The sequence below is a fragment of the Oncorhynchus clarkii genome, chromosome 4, assembly GCF_045791955.1.
Source record: "Oncorhynchus clarkii lewisi isolate Uvic-CL-2024 chromosome 4, UVic_Ocla_1.0, whole genome shotgun sequence".
Taxonomy (NCBI): Eukaryota; Metazoa; Chordata; class Actinopteri; order Salmoniformes; family Salmonidae; genus Oncorhynchus; species Oncorhynchus clarkii.
The window spans coordinates 84,031,091-84,047,421 of NC_092150.1; the positions used below are offsets into that span (position 1 = coordinate 84,031,091).

A 16,331-nucleotide genomic window follows, 5' to 3' on the forward strand; every position below is an offset into this window, starting at 1 on the left:
ATATACCACGCCTAAGGGCCGTTCTTAGCTGTGGTATATTGACCGTATACCACAAACCCCTAAAGTGCCTTGTTGCTATTATAAGTACTTTACCAATGTAATTAGAACACTAAACAGTAAAGTCATTCGTCTCATGTTCCATGGCTTACAGCTGGATCCAGCTCGCAAAACATTTGGTTTATAATATAGTACACGCCATGTAACAGACTCAAATTAGCACAAATGTGTTTCAATGAAAGTTAATGGCAAAGTGGGATAAACATGTATTTAATTCCATTTTTTTTGTCAACAATCACCTCAAAATACATGTCAAAATGGAAGAAAAATTACATATTTTTTAAGATAAATAAAAATGCATAACCCAAATATAGTTGTTGTATTCAGATGCTATATTTAGACAAGCATAAATTAGTTCAGGAGTAAAATGTAGCTTAACATATCCCATAATACGTTACATGGACGCACTCTGTGTGAAATAATAGGGTTTGACATGATTTTTTAAAGAAATAACCCTTCCTCTGTCCCTCATACATACGACATCTGTAAAGTCCCTCAGTGAAGTAGTGTATTTCATGCACATATTCAAATAGAAAGACCAGGAAAGCTGGCCATTCCATTATTTAAAAACACTATGCAAGAGAGGTACAAAGTACAAATCTGTTACACATAAACTCACAGGCCTACAGTACACATCCCTTGTGTCTTATTGATGAAAACACACATACCACATACACACTTAGACCCATGTACTACATCTATCACGTGACAACACTGTTATTGAAAGCCCAGACTCCATCACGTGACAACACTGTTCCTGAACGCCCAGACTCCATCACGTGACAACACTGTCCCTGAACGCCCAGACGCCATCATGTGACCCAGGCTCCAAACACAATGATCAACAAGCAGAACATTAAAACATCAACCTCTTCTTTCCTCTGCATTTTCCTCTCAACGCGTTGGGTTCCTTCACATGTTCTTTAACAAATACACTTGCACGCACACACAAAACACACACACACACACACACACACACACACACACACACACACACACACACACACACACACACACACACACACACACACACACACACACACACACACACACACACACACACACACACACACACACAGAACTCTCTCTCCTGACTGACACAGCTACAGTGCATCCCGACCTATTCAAGTTAAACAGAGAGATTAGGGCACCAGGGGACACATTTACTCGCAACACTACCCTTTTCTGCAGTTCACACCTGTCATCATGGTGGTGAGTGGCAGGCAGCAGGGCTATAATGCTGGAAGGTGTTCTGTTCTGGAAGAGATGTATTAAAAAGGGCAACCAGCTGTGAAATACCTGCTTTGACACCTCAGCTTTAGAATATAAAAATTGTCCTCTGGGCTCAGAAATGCAGCTCCATTTTATTTGGATTGAAATAAGAAAGGCTCTCTGTATATGCAAATAAATGTGCAGAGTAAACGTCACTCATGTTACGTTTCATAATGTTTCTGTGATTTGATATTGACATTGATTTAATTTGAGCTTTTCTTTTTGCAGTTACATCTTATTTGAACGACAGAGCTTGACATTATATCTACAATCCAAAAGTCTCTATGCCACAAATATGTTACGAAACCAGGTGCTTTGAACCATAGGTGATTTGATAACTCTTAGGTAACTAACAGCAACAACAGCTAGATACAGTAGCTAGCTGGTGTCCAGTAAACTATCAAATCAAATTATATTTGTCACACACGCCAAATACAACAGCTGTAGACCTTACTTACAAGCCCTTTAACCAACAACACTTTAAGAAGTTAAGGAAAAAGTATTGAGTAAAAAATAGATCAGGAAAACCGAGTAAATGATTGTACTGTAGCCCAGAGCCCTGAGGCTAATCAGGGAAGACCAGACCAGGTCAAGGCTCTCTACTTCTTTCTCCCCTCCATTTTCCAACGCTGACACATAAACACTCACATACTGTAGGCTGACATGCAAATGGACCCCGATTCTCTTAATAGTGCACTCCATTCGACCAGGGCCCATAGAGTTTTGGTCAAAAGTTGTAGATTATATGGAGAATAGAATGCCATTTGGGACGCACTAACACTACCCCTTCTGTCAGGCAGGGCCAAGCTTTTGATTTCAGCCCAGCCACGCCGGGCCCAGGTCCAAGATCACAGGCAGGAAAACCAGGTGAGAGACGTAGTGTGTGAGTGAGAGCGTGTCTGGCTGGCTGACCACAGAGAACAACTTGAATAGACATGGAAGGACACAAAAGAACAATCATTTATCAAGTGTGTGGTTTTTCTTGAAGAAAAATGCATTGCAGACAAGTTCAAGTGTTCAATACAAACTGAAGGTGTTTGTGAGGATAATATAAGATTCAGTCAGTACTATGAAATTGCTGCAGTTCACAAAATGTTAGGCTACACTACAAGTCATGCAGTTAAAAAGCAATGCATGGAAACGATGAAACGCAAGGCATTTATTCCACATTAATCATATAAGAAGTACACTGTTAAAATAGAAAGACTACTCAAAACCCCCTCATTGTAAAACCATGAAATATAGTGCACCTTAGCTGAGCTCTGGTGTTTGGAGGGTGTTTGGAGAGTGTTTGGAGGGTGTTTGGAGGGTGTTCGGAGGGTGTTCGGAGTGTGTTCGGAGTGTGTCCGGAGGGTGTTCGGAGTGTGTTCGGAGTGTGTCCGGAGAGTGTTCGGAGGGTGTTCGGAGGGTGTTCGGAGGGTGTTTGGAGGGTGTTCGGAGGGTGTTCAGAGGGTGTTCGGAGGGTGTTCGGAGGGTGTTCGGAGTGTGTTCGGAGTGTGTCCGGAGGGTGTTCGGAGTGTGTTCGGAGTGTGTCTGGAGGGTGTTCGGAGGGTGTTCGGAGGGTGTTCGGAGTGTGTTCGGAGTGTGTCCGGAGAGTGTTCGGAGGGTGTTCGGAGGGTGTTTGGAAGGTGTTAGGAGGGTGTTTGGAGAGTGTTTGGACGGTGTTTGGAGAGATTTTGGAGTGTTTGGATGGTGTTTGGAGGGTGTTTGGAGAGTGTTTTGAGGGTTTTTGGGGGGTGTTTGGAGGGTGTTTGGAGGGAAACCCAATGTAAGTGTTAATACACACTGAATGTACCTTATTTCCAAACAGAATGGAAGCACTCTGAAATACCCAGAGTGGTTCTTCAATCTGAATAATTGTGTTTTATGATATTGTTGTGAAAACCCTTCTAGGTGTTTCAGTGCATTTAAAAGGCAGCATCAAAACACTAAGATAGCAAAGGTAATATGAGGTAACATTTGTAAAGTGGGACTTCATCACTGGTATTCCTGTGAGAAGGTAAATGTGAACACGGGTCTCCTGCTTAGTGCACTCAGCCAGTCTTTAGGACTAAACTGTTGTGCTGAACCACCCTTGTTAAAATGAGCAAATTGGGCCCGATTCAGACTTGAGATAAGTCGTTTTAACATCGACTCAATAAAACATGGACTTAAGGCCATGTTAAATTAACTTATCTCAAGTCTGAATAGGGCTTAGGGAGAATATTCTTGCGTGAAATTCCACCTTAATTTTACCTGTGCTTTGTTTAGACAGATGCTCCAGCACCACATGTTACTGCATCCTACTTCTGACATTCATATTGTTATCTTGTTGCTATATTTGCATATCTTAATCACCTATGCATTTTGCATATTGCTATTTGCTAAGAATTTGTTCTTAAACTGACTTTCCTAGTGAAATAAATGTTATATAAAAAATGCAAGACACCACACACAGAAATCAGAACCATGGACAGCCACATCATATTTAGCTTACGTTAATTGGACTAAATCGTTTTTGGTATCTTTTAGTTGTCACTGTATTAAACTAAGCATAAGTGATTAGAATACGTTGAAATAGAGAAGTGTAAATGGTGCTGGAATAGTGGAGGCAGCTCCTGTTTTCTTTCCAACTTGTGATAATTCTACATGGTTCGAAATCAATAGTTGTTTAGTGGTTCGAAAATGTCTGAAACATTAACTTGCTTGACCGTGCTGTAGGTCATGTAACTTGTCTGTTACTGTACATGCAATATGCTTTGTGGACTTCACCAGACAGAAGGTGCTCTCCGGTTTTGTGATGAAATAAAGAGTGCTTTTTCCGCCACGGTGTCTTCTTATCGTCTTGGCCTTTAAATAAGAACTAACAGGTTATAGAACAAACTATTATCACAACACATAGGCTGCTTTTACCCACCCACCGCCACTGCAGATAACAGTCAATCATATCATCTAAGTCAACTGTATTGTGATTCCATCCATCTGAACAATCTTCCATGCTTCATACCATCATCTGAATATAAAGACTCAGGTCAGATTAGCATAATGGGTGACTAACAATAGAAGTCATTGTCTGTATTTTTTTCCATGAATGTCAAATATCAGTTGATTTTTAAAATGATTCATATGATTAATACCTTAGAGATCTTTGAACTGTATAACTCTATCAATATAATACATAAAATACAAATTGACCTGTTCATATTTTGTCATTTGATAATTTGCCGCTTGGGCAGTTTATTCCACACAGATTGAGGACCTAGCAGCTGAGGACTGTAACTGTTTTTATTAAATGTTGTGTTTTGTATTGATTGCTGTGTTGGTTAAAATTGTATTTGGTTGTTCTGTGATCAGGTCACCCTTGGGAATGAGACCCTGGTCTCAATTGGCTTTCCCTGAATAAGGAAAGAATAAATCATTTTTTTTATTTATTCTGAACCAGGAACCAAGCAAGTAATTTAAGAGTTTGGTCTTGTGACAATAGCGTATCCAAAGCTGTGACTCCTACTATGCTCATACACATATTCCCAGAGCTCTTCAGTAACACAACACATGAGAGAACAGGAGGGAGGACGATCCCAGAGCTCTACAGCAACACAACACATGGAGAACAGCAGGGAGGACGATCCCAGAGCTCTTCAGCAATGAGGTGATTATAGCTACTCAAGCACTTTGGAGACTAATAACTGGTTTACGCCCTGGTAACAGGCTAGGTGATCAGCGCCTGCATGGAACTAAATGTGTCTGTGGTTTATGTGTCTCTCTCTCTGTGTGTGTGTGTGTGTGCGTGTGTGTGCGTGTGAGTGTGAGTGTGAGTATGAGTGTGTGTGTGTGTGTGTGTGTGTGTGTGTGTGTGTGTCACACACACACTCCCCCACATACACTACACTGCTGCTATGCATACACAGCTGTGTGTAATTCTGAAGAGAGACATCAACAGCTCTGAACAGCTCATCTCAGATGGTAATTAAGGAAGGGGGAGTTAGAGCCACTTTACATAATTATAAATAGTGGCAGAAGATGGAGGGAGCAGGAAGGAGGGAGGAAGATGAGGAAGGTTATTAACAACATGAAAGCATCACAGCACAGATCTGTAAAATGGAGATGGAGGGGGTGGTCCATGTTGAGCTCAGCACGGTTTTATGTGAAGTACAATTTCTGCAGAAGCATTTAACATGGAAGAAAACATTGCAGATGTCTGTTTTGAAGTGTTGGTGTGTGTCCCCGTTGAATGTGTGTATGTCTGTGTGCGAGTGTGTGTTTACTAAAGACTAAAGTCCCTCTCAGAGTTAGGCAGCGGGAAATGGCTCCACTTGACGGAAGAGGCTCTATGCGTTGAGCGGACATAATTACCCATAATCCACCCATTTCACTCATTGTAGAGTGAGAGACAGAGACAACATTATGTCAGTGTTTCAACAGAGACATAGACAAAATTATAGCAGTGTTTCAACAGAGACAACATTATAGCAGTGTTTCAACAGAGACATAGACAACATTATAGCAGTGTTTCAAAAGAGACAACATTATAGCAGTGTTTCAACAGAGACAACATTATAGCAGTGTTTCAACATAGACAACATTATAGCAGTGTTTCAACAGAGACAACATTATAGCAGTGTTTCAACAGAGACAACATTATAGCAGTGTTTCAACATAGACAACATTATAGCAGTGTTTCAACAGAGACAACATTATAGCAGTGTTTCAACAGAGACAACATTATAGCAGTGTTTCAACAGAGACATAGACAACATTATGTCAGTGTTTCAACAGAGACAACATTATAGCAGTGTTTCAACAGAGACAACATTATAGCAGTGTTTCAACAGAGACAACATTATAGCAGTGTTTCAACAGAGACAACATTATAGCAGTGTTTCAACAGAGACAAAATTATAGCAGTGTTTCAACAGAGACAACATTATGTCAGTGTTTCAACAGAGACATAGACAACATTATAACAGTGTTTCAACAGAGACATGGACAACATTATGTCAGTGTTTCAACAGAGACATAGACAACATTATAGCAGTGTTTCAACAGAGACAACATTATGTCAGTGTTTCAACAGAGACATAGACAACATTATAGCAGTGTTTCAACAGAGACATAGACAACATTATAGCAGTGTTTCAACAGAGACAGAGACAACATTATAGCAGTGTTTCAACATAGACAACATTATAGCAGTGTTTCAACCGAGACAGAGACAACATTATAGCAGTGTTTCAACAGAGACAACATTATAGCAGTGTTTCAACAGACACATAGACAACATTATGTCAGTGTTTCAACAGAGACAACATTATGTCAGTGTTTCAACAGAGACAACATTATAGCAGTGTTTCAACAGAGACAACATTATAGCAGTGTTTCAACAGAGACATAGACAACATTATAGCAGTGTTTCAACAGAGACATACAACATTATAGCAGTGTTTCAACAGAGACAACATTATAGCAGTGTTTCAACAGAGACAACATTATAGCAGTGTTTCAACAGAGACAACATTATAGCAGTGTTTCAACATAGACAACATTATAGCAGTGTTTCAACAGAGACAACATTATAGCAGTGTTTCAACAGAGACAACATTATAGCAGTGTTTCAACAGAGACATAGACAACATTATGTCAGTGTTTCAACAGAGACAACATTATAGCAGTGTTTCAACAGAGACAACATTATAGCAGTGTTTCAACAGAGACAACATTATAGCAGTGTTTCAACAGAGACAACATTATAGCAGTGTTTCAACAGAGACAAAATTATAGCAGTGTTTCAACAGAGACAACATTATGTCAGTGTTTCAACAGAGACATAGACAACATTATAACAGTGTTTCAACAGAGACATTGACAACATTATGTCAGTGTTTCAACAGAGACATAGACAACATTATAGCAGTGTTTCAACAGAGACAACATTATGTCAGTGTTTCAACAGAGACATAGACAACATTATAGCAGTGTTTCAACAGAGACATAGACAACATTATAGCAGTGTTTCAACAGAGACAGAGACAACATTATAGCAGTGTTTCAACATAGACAACATTATAGCAGTGTTTCAACCGAGACAGAGACAACATTATAGCAGTGTTTCAACAGAGACAACATTATAGCAGTGTTTCAACAGACACATAGACAACATTATGTCAGTGTTTCAACAGAGACAACATTATGTCAGTGTTTCAACAGAGACATAGACAACATTATAACAGTGTTTCAACAGAGACATTGACAACATTATGTCAGTGTTTCAACAGAGACATAGACAACATTATAGCAGTGTTTCAACAGAGACAACATTATGTCAGTGTTTCAACAGAGACATAGACAACATTATAGCAGTGTTTCAACAGAGACATAGACAACATTATAGCAGTGTTTCAACAGAGACAGAGACAACATTATAGCAGTGTTTCAACATAGACAACATTATAGCAGTGTTTCAACCGAGACAGAGACAACATTATAGCAGTGTTTCAACAGAGACAACATTATAGCAGTGTTTCAACAGAGACAGACAACATTATAGCAGTGTTTCAACAGAGACAACATAGCAGTGTTTCAACAGAGACAACATTATAGCAGTGTTTCAACATAGACAACATTATGTCAGTGTTTCAACAGAGACATAGACAACATTATAGCAGTGTTTCAACAGAGACAACATTATAGCAGTGTTTCAACAGAGACATAGACAACATTATGTCAGTGTTTCAACAGAGACAACATTATAGCAGTGTTTAAACAGAGACAACATTATAGCAGTGTTTCAACAGAGACATAGACAACATTATAGCAGTGTTTCAACAGAGACATAGACAACATTATAGCAGTGTTTCAACAGAGACAACATTATAGCAGTGTTTCAACATAGACAACATTATAGCAGTGTTTCAACAGAGACATAGACAACATTATGTCAGTGTTTCAACAGAGACATAGACAACATTATGTCAGTGTTTCAACAGAGACAACATTATAGCAGTGTTTCAACAGAGACATAGACAACATTATAGCAGTGTTTCAACAGAGACAACATTATAGCAGTGTTTCAACAGAGACATAGACAACATTATAGCAGTGTTTCAACAGAGACATAGACAACATTATAGCAGTGTTTCAACAGAGACATAGACAACATTATAGCAGTGTTTCAACAGAGACAACATTATAGCAGTGTTTCAACATAGACAATATTATAGCAGTGTTTCAACAGAGACATAGACAACATTATAACAGTGTTTCAACAGAGACAACATTATAGCAGTGTTTCAACAGAGACATAGACAACATTATAGCAGTGTTTCAACAGAGACAGAGACAACATTATAGCAGTGTTTCAACAGAGACATAGACAACATTATAGCAGTGTTTCAACAGAGACAACATTATAGCAGTGTTTCAACAGAGACAAAATTATAGCAGTGTTTCAACAGAGACAACATTATGTCAGTGTTTCAACAGAGACATAGACAACATTATAACAGTGTTTCAACAGAGACATTGACAACATTATGTCAGTGTTTCAACAGAGACATAGACAACATTATAGCAGTGTTTCAACAGAGACAACATTATGTCAGTGTTTCAACAGAGACATAGACAACATTATGTCAGTGTTTCAACAGAGACAACATTATAGCAGTGTTTCAAAAGAGACATAGACAACATTATAGCAGTGTTTCAATAGAGACAACATTATGTCAGTGTTTCAACAGAGACAACATTATGTCAGTGTTTCAACAGAGACATAGACAACATTATAGCAGTGTTTCAACAGAGACATAGACAACATTATAGCAGTGTTTAAACAGAGACAACATTATAGCAGTGTTTCAACAGAGACACCATTATGTCAGTGTTTCAACAGAGACATAGACAACATTATAGCAGTGTTTCAACAGAGACAACATTATAGCAGTGTTTCAACAGACACATAGACAACATTATAGCAGTGTTTCAACAGAGACAACATTATAGCAGTGTTTCAACAGACACATAGACAACATTATAGCAGTGTTTCAACAGAGACAATATTATGTCAGTGTTTCAACAGAGACATAGACAACATTATAGCAGTGTTTCAACAGAGACATAGACAACATTATGTCAGTGTTTCAACAGAGACAACATTATAGCAGTGTTTCAACAGACACATAGACAACATTATAGCAGTGTTTCAACAGAGACATATACAACATTATAGTAGTGTTTCAACAGAGACAACATTATAGCAGTGTTTCAACAGACACAGAGACAACATTATGCCAGTGTTTTAAATCCCCCGTCCATTCAGTAGGCCTTTTGCCTTTTGGTAGGCCGTCATTGTAAATAGGAATTTGTTTTTAACTGACTTGCCTAGTTAAATAAAGGTTAAATAAAAAAATAAAAAAATAAACAGTGTAATGTAGAAATCATGTTTCTGTATTTTAAATGATATACTATTATATTATATCCTATTTATAATGAGCAGATAAGCAGCAAGTCAGATGTGTATTTGACCAAAATGATGGCGATGTTTTGATACACACACACACACACACACACACACACACACACACACACACACACACACACACACACACACACACTCACACACACACACACACCACACACACACACACACACACACACACACACACACACCAAGGAGATCATTCAAGATTAACTTTGAAATTGGACGTCTGTCTATCCATGTCCTGAGGACGTCGGAAAAATGCCTTCGAAACCGGCCACTAGTGGTAACAGTGCACACTATTACCATCAAGAAGACTTGGGTTTTGTTAAGGTGTTGTGGATGGTGATGGTGAAAGGGTATAAAGCATTGACTCTGGATCAGAATGTTCCGTGTTTGAACCCAGTTGTGGACATAGTTATTTTTATGTACAGTACCCGTCAAAAGTTTGGACACACCTACTCATTCCAGGCTTATTCTTTATTTGTACTTTTTTCTACATTGTAGAATAATAGTGAAGACATCAAAACTATGAAATAGCACATATGGAATCATATAGAAACAAAAAGTGTTAAACAAATCTAAATATATTTTATATTTCACATTCTTCAAAGTAGACACCCATTGCCTTGATGACAACTTTGCATACTCTTGGCATTCTCTTAACCAGCGTCATGAGGTAGTCACCTGGAATGCATTTCAATTAACAAGTGTGACATGTTTAAAGTTAATTGGTGAAATGTCTTTCCTTTTTAAGAAATGTTGACTCTCGTGAGCTACACAACAAAAACCTAGCCAGCAGGCTAACAAGCTAGCCAGAATAAACGAGCTAAAACAAACCTAGCAAGTTGAGTTAATACAACTACATCAAACGACCAAACTGAGTCAGTAAACCAAAAAGGAGTATTAAACATATCTTCTGTTTTTTTTTGTGTGAAGATTTTTCTCTTTTAACAGTTTTTGAGCTAAATAAGAGCTAGCTAGCAACAGACAAACACAACCAGTTGCCATGGCAATGGGGCAGCAGAACAGAGCAGCAGCAGCAATTGTAGCAGAGCCCACAAGCACCATGTCCCCACTCCCCCTCAACACTGAATCCATTCTCTACCCTCCAGAGCCCAAAAATGACACAACGAGGAAAGCTTTTAAACAGACACTACTAAAGGGGAGGCCAGAAACCCTTTTTGCAGACCTCTACCAAAATGGTGATGTGGGTAATCTCATCTTCCTCACTGACCAGCCAAATGCGTGGCGCTCAGCAGTCTGCTCTCACTACCCATCCATAAAGAAAGAGGGAATCTGTAATGGGTGGAAGCTGAAAGTCAAAGAGACAGACGACACTGACAGCACCATGATAACAATCAACCTCTACAAGACTGGGACTGTTATGGTGCAAGGTAACATTAAGCTGTTTGAAACAGACTTTCAGACCATTAAGGAGAGAGAGAGAGAAAGACACCATCAGTGACATGCCCTCCCACAAGACAAACTCCACCAGCACCACCCTCACCCCCACTATCCCCAACCCAAAAAACACATCCAGCACCTCTCTTCCCACCATAGTGGAGGATACGCCCCAGGAGGAGAGTGACCCTGTGCAGAACAGGCTCAGGCCCTCCTCACCACCATGGCTGCCATGAGGGATGAGTTCAACAAACTGGAGGGGGAGATGGTCCTCCTCACCTTCATGGCTGCCATGAGGGATGAGTTCACCAAACTGGAGGGGGAGATGGTCCTCCTCACCATCATGGCTGCCATGAGGGATGAGATCACCAAACTGGAGGGGGAGATGGTCCTCCTCACCATCATGGCTGCCATGAGGGATGAGATCACCAAACTGGAGGGGGAGGTGGTCCTGCTCAGGAAGAGCGTAAGCAAACAACAACCAGACAGCCACACCTTAGAGGAGCTCCTAACCAAGGTGTAAACAGCCACTAGATATTCACACCTTAGAGGAGCTCCTAACCAAGGTGTAAACAGCCACTAGATATCCACACCTTAGAGGATCTCATAAACAAGGTGCGGACAGAGCAGGACAGCAGACTTGCAATACAGCTGAATGAGGTTCAGCAGGAGAGAGACGGACTAAAGAGAGAGCTGGCTGATCTAACAAAGGAGGTGAGAGAGTTCCAAAAAGACAGGCAGAACAGTAATAACGATCTGACCACACTAAGAGAGGAGCTGCAGGAGAGAAAAGGAACAGAGGACAGGCTGCATGAGAGAAAGAGAACAGAGGAGCAGCTAGAACACCCCTCTATGACCTGCCCTCATACAGCAGAGGAGCCCAGCTCAGCCAGCCAGGCTTCCCCAGCCCTGTCCTCATGCAGCAGAGGAGCCCAGCTCAGCCAGCCAGGCTTCCCCAGCCCTGTCCTCACACAGCAGAGGAGCCCAGCTCAACCAGCCAGGCTTCCCCAGCCCTGTCCTCACACAGCAGAGAAGCCCAGCTCAACCAGCCAGGCTTCCCCAGCCCTGTCCTCACACAGCAGAGGAGCCCAGCTCAACCAGCCAGGCTTCCCCAGCCCTGTCCTCACACAGCAGAGGAGCCCAGCTCAACCAGCCAGGCTTCCCCAGCCCTGCCCTCATACAGCAGAGGAGCCCAGCTCAGCCAGCCAGGCTTCCCCAGCCCTGCCTGCTGCACCCCTCCTCCCCAACCCACAGAACAGCCTCCCACTGACAGCGGCACCGGCACAGACCAGCCACACCACAGCTCCAACACCCACCAGCCCCCCCTCTACCCCTCCAGTCCAGAAGAAACACTGGCTGACACCGTCCTGTTGATGGACTGTTGATGGGAAGTTTGTTCAGGATAATAAACTTTTCCCCTCGACACAAAAGGAGAAAGGTGTGGTGCCCAACAACGCAGAGTACCATGGAGCTGCTTGATAAGGCCCATCTCGGGTCGCCAAGCCACATAATCATACACACCTGAAGCAACGGGGGGTGGCCACTTCACTACGGGGAGTGATTGAGAAGGCCTCCGCATTCTTCCCCAACTCAAGGATTGTGGTGTCAACCCTTCTACAGAGGAATGACTTCCACCCTGCCACAATCCAAAGAATAAACGCCAGCCTCTCCTGGGACTGTTCCTTACAACCCAATATACACCTGGCCAACCATCTGGACTGTCTCTATGACCATGTTCACCTGTACAGGGAGACAGTCCCCATCCTTGCCAAGACTCTCAAGGATGTTGCTTTAAACCGCAGCCTGACCTCTCCACCCTTGAACAGCGAGCAAATCTCCACCCCTCCGAGATCACGAGACAACACCCCAGACCAGCATCCTGGACCCCCCAGCCACGACCACGGCAACACCAACCTCAATGCTCACCACAGCCAGCGCAGCGCAGCACAGACCACCCCAGCCCAGTTTTAGACCCACCCAGACGAGGCCTACCACCCCCCCATCAACCACATGATGGATGACATTAAACACATGCTAAGTCTACTATGCTCAAGTGATAGGTCGAGGGTCACGGTAAGATGAGCGCATTAACCACTCCCTCCTCACACTACATCCACCCAAGTAGCATGACACAAATGCTATTTTAAATGATAAACAAATCACATTTACATAACAAGAGTTTACATTAATTTAAAAATGATATTTTAATAGCTCTTGTTGGATGTGAGTGATTGTCTCATTTTGAAGGTAAAGAAAAAACAGTTAGGAAATCTTTTTACGTTGCATGTTGGAATTTACAAGGATGGAAATCTTTTTACGTTGCATGTTGGAATTTACAAGGATGGAAATCTTTTTACGTTGCATGTTGGAATTTACAAGGATGGAAATCTTTTTACGTTGCATGTTGGAATTTACAAGGATGGAAATCTTTTTACGTTGCATGTTGGAATTTACAAGGATGGAAATCTTTTTACGTTGCATGTTGGAATTTACAAGGATGGAAATCTTTTTACGTTGCATGTTGGAATTTACAAGGATGGAAATCTTTTTACGTTGCATGTTGGAATTTACAAGGATGGAAATCTTTTGCTTTTTGGCTAAAGAGCAGAAACCCAGACATCCTGAAATAAATTGGTGTTGTTGATATTGTAGTACTACAGTAAACATGGTGCAGAGGGGATGTTTCCACTGGCTGTCCACTAGCTTATAGGGAGAGAATTGTTCCATCCACCAAATTAAAAGGAATCACACAGAGCAGAGACTCAGGGGGAATGCTAATACGGTACAAATCTGAACTAACTAATTTAATCAAATTAATCAAAACAGGACAAATCTTTATCTGGTTAAGGCTATCTTAACAGATAAAAACGTCTTCCTCTGTGCCACATACATTCCCCCTTCAGAGTCACCCTACTGCAATGAAGAGAGTTTCTCCATTCAAGAGGGGGCAATTAGTCACTTTCAGGCCCAAGGCAACATACTGGTCTGTGGAGACCTGAATGCTAGAACAGCAGAAGAACTTGACACTATTAACAGTCATGGGGATAAACACCTACCAGGAAGCAACAACCTTTCCCTCCCCACATCCCACATACACCCCCCCAGAAACAACTATGACAAAGTGAAAAACAAAAACGGAGTACAGCTCGTGAAGCTCTGTCGAACACTGGGTCTGTACATAGTCAATGGTAGGCTGAGAGGGGACTCTTTTGGTAGGTACACCTACAGCTCTGTGGAACACTGGGTCTGTACATAGTCAATGGTAGGCTGAGGGGACTCTTTTGGTAGGTACACCTACAGCTCTGTGGAACACTGGGTCTGTACATAGTCAATGGTAGGCTGAGAGGGGACTCTTTTAATAGGTACACCTACAGCTCATCCCTTGGCAGCAGCACTGTAGACTACTTCCTCACCGACCAAAACCCAGTCTCTCAGAGCCTTCACAGTCAGCCCACGAACACCTCTCTCAGACCACAGTAAAATCACAGTGTATCTGAGAAGAGCGGAACCCAACCATGAAGCATCACGGCCCAATAAATGACATGGTACAAAACAGGCCTATAGATGGAGTGCAAACAGTACAGACATCTAACAAAAAGCAATTAGTAGCCAAAAAATACACTCTCTCCTGGACAACTTTTTAGCCTTAACATTCTCCTACAGCAATCAAGGTGTACATTTGGCAGTTTGGAACATAAACTTTATATTTGACAAATTAACCTCCTTGGCTAATCTAAAAAAACACAAGAGCCAACCAAAAATAATAGATAATGAAAAATGGCTTGATAATGATTGCAAAAATCAAAGAAAGTCATTGAGAAATATATCTAATCAAAAACACAGAGACCAAGACAACAAAAATGTAGGCCTTCAATATGGGGAAACACTGAAGCAATACAAACACACCCTAAGAACAAAAAAGGAACAGAGCATTAGAAATGAGCTGAATATAATTGAGGAATCCATAGAATCAAACCACTTCTGGGAGAATTGAAATAAATGAAACAAACCTCATCAGGAGGAATTGGCTATCCAAAATGGGGATATGCGGAGATATCACTGCAAGCAAAAACGCACACTCATTCTTATGTTTTATGAATGTATTGTATAGTGTGTGTATGGTAGGCTTACATACAATGATGGTAAAAAATAAAATTAAACATTTGAGAGTGCGCTGAGGTTGAATGTTTGAAGTGGTACGGGACAATAAAAGTTTGGGAACCACTGCTCTACAGCAATATAACAAAGAGCCAAGAACTAAAAGATATACATGAAAAACAGAATAAACAGTCAAAGTCTATCCGAATCCTGTGGATACCCCAATTACAGAATAATAATTACTGGAAAAACTATGCACGCTCCAACCCAAAAAGGCCTGTGGTGCTGATGGTATTCAAACGAAATTGCCTATACTCAAACTGTTCAACATTATCCTCACTGCAGGTATTTTCCCCGATATTTGGAACTAAGGATTGAGCGCACCAATCGATAAAAATGGAGACACATTTAACTCAAATGATTACAGAGGAATTTACGTTAACAGCAACTTGGGGAAAAATCTCTGCAGTATTATAAATAGCAGACTAAATCATTTCCTTGATGAACACAATGTCCTGAACAGAAGCCAGATTGGATTTTTTTTTAATTATCGTACAATAGACCACATTTACGCCCTCCACAATCTAATTGACAAACAACTAAACCAAAACAAAGGCTAAATCTACTCGTGTTTGTAGACTTCAAGAAAGCATTTGATTCAATTTGGCACAAAGGTATTTTTATAAACTAATAGAAAGTGGTATTGGAGAGAAAACATATGATTTTATTAAATCAATGTACACTAAAAACAAATGTGCGGTTAAAATTGACAACAAGAGAACAGACTTCTTCTCTCAGGCAGGGGGAGTAAAACAGGGCTGCCCAATAAGTCCAACACATCTACATTAATGAATTGGCCAAAACATTAGAAGAATCTGCAGCACCTGGTCTCACCCTGCACAACACTGAAATCAAGTGTCTGCTGTATGCAGATGACCTGGTGCTGCTGTCTCCCACTAAGGAGGAATTACAGCAGCACCTAGATCATCTGCACAGGTTCTGTCAGACCTGGGCTCTGACTGTTAATCACAGGTTCTGTCAGACCTGGGCT

General features: G+C 41.1%; 1 protein-coding gene across 3 annotated transcripts in view; it reads right to left on the reverse strand.

Annotated features, from left to right (window-relative positions):
• The window catches only part of LOC139407382 (neurexin 3b), a 614,879-nt gene that overhangs the window by 405,926 nt on the left and 192,622 nt on the right, over window positions 1-16,331 (reverse strand). The gene's annotated exons all lie outside the window — the stretch shown is intronic.